This window comes from Sinocyclocheilus grahami, unplaced genomic scaffold (genome assembly GCF_001515645.1).
Source record: "Sinocyclocheilus grahami isolate Dianchi unplaced genomic scaffold, SAMN03320097.WGS_v1.1 scaffold1824.1, whole genome shotgun sequence".
In the NCBI taxonomy this organism is placed as follows: Eukaryota; Metazoa; Chordata; class Actinopteri; order Cypriniformes; family Cyprinidae; genus Sinocyclocheilus; species Sinocyclocheilus grahami.
In genome coordinates, this window is record NW_015507003.1 from 29,239 (window position 1) to 33,542 (window position 4,304).

General features: G+C 41.2%; 1 pseudogene; it reads left to right on the top strand.

The window, feature by feature from the left end:
* The first annotated feature begins 3,325 nt into the window (after positions 1 to 3,325).
* The window catches only part of LOC107572865 (uncharacterized), a 10,691-nt pseudogene continuing 9,712 nt past the window's right edge, over positions 3,326 to 4,304 (top strand).

Consider the following 4,304-nt stretch of genomic DNA (forward strand, 5'->3'; position numbering starts at 1 on the left):
TTTCATCTGGTCTTGTTGAGATATATAGTTGAGTCTCATCGGCATAACAGTGGAAATGTCATGAGCTGGGTTTGCTTCTCTGTTTCTCTCTCACACACACGGGATTTCACACACATACATATTCTATCATGTACACACACACACACACTCAGGCACGCCCATGCTCATTCTTGCTCTCATCTCCACCTGTTTGTCATCACAATCAGTGTGCGGGCTGCTTTGCGAGGACACCTGTTTCCACTCTGATCTATTAGTCACTCAATTTCTAGTGGTTGGGTTCACTGTTCTCTGTCAGATTATTGTGTCATGCATACGGTATTGTTTGGCCCTTCAGGTCGATACTACCAGAGTTCTTACCATGTCTTGTCTTGCTTAGTGTGCTGTGCTCGTCTTAGTGTTCTCTCTGTCCGGTGGCTGCTTCCAGTGAGCCCAGCCCCACGAGCTCTCTCCAAGACGGGAGTCCTCGGAACCAGACCATCCTCGGTCGTTTTGTGTTTCATCCAGTTCTGTGTCATCAGACGACAGACTGCCTTGTTTTGTGTCTTCAATAAAGAGACTGATTCTAACTGACTGCCTTTGCACGTGGATCCTTTACAGCACCGTAGTGACAGGAAACTAATCCTGTATTTTCTAATAATATTACCAAGGGGCAACATGTACAATTGAAAGTAGCAGAGGACCTAGGACAGATCCTTGTGGCACTCCATATTTTACTGGTGATAATTGAGATGACTCCCCATTTAAATGAACAAGGTGGTAGCGATTGGACAGGTAGGATCTAAACCATCTTAAAGCCTGCCCTTGAATACCTGTATAGTTTTTTTAATTGATTTAGGAGTATGTCACGTTGAACGTTATTATTTTATTTTATTTTTTATACGTTATTTATCATTGACAGTTATTGTATTAATTTCAGTGAATCTGTAGATTAATTCACCTCACTCGGAACGAGTTGAGTGTTCCGCGCTATAAGGATAAGAATCTAAAGAGTGTTTTTTGGCTGTTCAGAGTGAAATGTGCCGACATTTCACTGACAACCCACAGCTAGTAAGCTCACATGCTCATGCTGTGTACGTCACCATAGCAACAGCCGTAACCCGGTAGTTCTAAGAAACCTTTTCCGGGGTAACTTTGAAGTGCGCAAGTGCAGTCCGCCAGCACCATTTTTGAGCTGTTTGTAAACAAATAGCCAAAGCTAAGTTATTAGCATTGAAGGCTAGCGGTTAGCACGTAGCCTTTGGTGGTTTTAAATGCAGAGTGTTTTGCAGTGTGTGAAGTGTTGAATCGACTTGCTCAGTTACATCTGAACTTTATTTCATATTTCATATGGATTTCATCCTATCTCTCTTCCTCACCTCCCTTTGAAAAGAACATTTACAGATGCAAACTTAATAGACCTTTCCCCTACAGCGTGTTACTATATCAGTTTAAACTGCTACCATTGTGTTGTTATTAACAATTAATCCTGGCCAGCCTAGGCCTCCTTACCTTAAATGCTACGTTGGGATTAATTCAGCTATAACCGCTCTTATAATATTAATGACATCAGTAGATATTACTAATTTAAGTAATTATGGATTCAAAATTTTAATTTCACTTCATAATTAATTACAGATTTGGAATTTTCATTTCAAAAGTAATTTCAGTTCCTGCTTTCACATAGCAACAATATTTACTTATTAATTTAGTTTTGAGTGCACTCATAATCTAATAACAACAACACTAGGATAGTTAATCATTAACTATCAATAGGGCTCTGAAATCTTTAATGGCATTTGTAAGTAATTAGGGTACTTATGAATTTATTTAATTAGAATTGCTCTTATGGTTGTAATAAGATCAGTAAGTATTAGTAACTTGTTATCCTTAGGGATTCAAAGTTTCTAATTTAATTCCATAATTACATATTTGGAATTTTAATTTCATTTAATAATTAATTACGGGTCCTGTTTCCATATTGCCACAATATTTGCTGATAAGTTCAACTATAATTTCTTTGCTAATTTTAATGACAAACATCAAGATTTTAATCCTTAACTGTCAATAATGCTCTGAAATTTTAATTTCATGGTTAGCTCATTAGGGTTTGGGTTATCCTGCTTCAAAATATTGATTGATTAATCGTAATTTTAATTACTCTCATAAATTTTAATGATAACATCATTGCATTTTAACCAGGGAATTCCATTTCTAACTTGAAATTCTAATTTCATTTGCAATCAAGTTCTGCGTCTACCTGTTAGGCCTTCTTTCCTCTCTCCTCAATCGGGCAAATTTTCATAAGTTTGCCCATTTGGCTTAAGCCTGTTAGGGGAAAAACCCCAAAAGGAAAATTAGGGTTTTCCTCAGCACTTAGGTTAAAGTTAGTTTTCCTGCTAACACAGCAAAACCAACCCCCTATGTGTATCAATTTAACAGCGCCACCACCCTGTCATTTTTCCTAACATTTGGGAGCAAAACTTCTCTCTCCTTCTTCTTCTTCTCTCTCAGCTGTTTCCTTCTGAGTTGACTACTGCCGTTGTTTGCTGGGATTTTGCCTGTGAAAATCATAAAGCAGAGATTTTTAGCAATTAAACAGGTATTTGTGAAACTTGAGAACGTTGGTTCAAAATTGTCTTCCATTTACCTTCCACTCTCTTGCGAAACCCTACCCAGCTAAGAGGACTGATAGGCGTCTGCCAAAAATTGAACACGCATCTAGGAATGATCTAATTGGTGGACGGTGTCAATCTTAACAGCTAAAAAACCCAATACTGTCATTTTTATTGTTTTTCCTTCACCCGGAGGAATTTTAATAACAATCACAGTCCTGTGGTTTGTGGTATTAAGAAATCCCCATTCCCAAACACCGGTTTAGAAGCATCCTTCTAAATCAAACTCAACCAAAAGGAAAAAGATAAGAAAATTCAATTATACTCATTCTGCTACCAGAAAAGGGTATTTTGTTGTTTTATCTTTCACTTTCATCTTACCATTAACTTCCTTTCTTTACAAAAAAAAATCTTTCTCTTACAGGAAAACTGGAAGCAACCAATTACTATTTTGTTTCTTGCTTTGTTTGTTATTTTTCTTTTCTCCCTCCGTTCTCTAGCTGTGCTACCTGTGTGCGCTTACTAATTTTCCCACAGAGACTAGTTACCAGAGGATCACAGACGCCGAGAACTACACTCACCTGTCCATTACACACTTACTGTCAAACCACACGTGACATTGCACACTTACACCCCTGTTTTGCCTTGTTTGTTTTGTGTTTGTTTTGTTTTGTTTTCTCTTCTTCAAGGTCTGTGTCAGTCTAGGTTCTAGATCTCCCTCACCGCGCCAAAACATGTCTCGCACAACAGACCCCGTTGGCCACTGGGAAGACCTCGAGACATGGCTAAGTGTTGCAACAGACAGCCTCCTACCTAAAGCCGCTGAAACACTGAGGCATCAGACACAAGACCAGCTGGATGACAACATAGCAAACCTCATGAAACAAGACCCAAGTCAGAGCTACAGTCACAAAGAATTAGCAAAGATCACCGGCTCCTTAAGCCACACACTCATCGCCACCCTCAAGCTGAGCGACAGGCACGCATCAAACGCCCATCTCCAGCAGGAGCGCGTGCACAATGACGCATCGAGCAGCTAGAACTGGAGGCTCAGGAACGACAGGAAGGGCCTGATGAAGTGGAACAAGGCGCCGGGGAGGAGATCTCTAGGCTAAAAAAGACCCTAACAGCTACTACCCAAGAAATAGAACGAGGCAAGGCTGACTACGCTGATCTCTCCAACAAGCTGCAATATGCCGAACAGCTCCTGGAAAAGGCAAAGGCCGACTTCAGAGACAAGAACGGCCGAATTAAAGCCTTTGAAACTCACCTGGATGAGTCAAGAAATGAGATCAGTCACCTAACGCAACAGCTGGACTACATCAAAGAGAAGTCCGACAGCATCAGAGAGGAACTCAGACATGCCTACGAGCTGCGCCCTGAGCCTACAAGGACATGACGGGCACCAGTCTCACCCCTGCCAAGCAGGACCGGGTCACCTGTTCCTGGACTGACGCGTGAGCAAAAGGGGGAGGGGGCAGTGCTGAAACATTCACCGGCTCCCTCTGAAGAACATTACCTCACGACAAAGCTAAAAGAACTTGCTCCAGCCAGCCACAGAGCATCGCATGGCTTGGACCTCAAAGACCTCGACAAGCTCGCTAGAAATATTGGCAAATTCACCCCAAGTGTGCCAGGTAGCCAGGATGTCCAAGCTTATCTGCAAGACATCGATTTCCACCTGGAAATGAGGCTCAATGTCACGGACAAAGA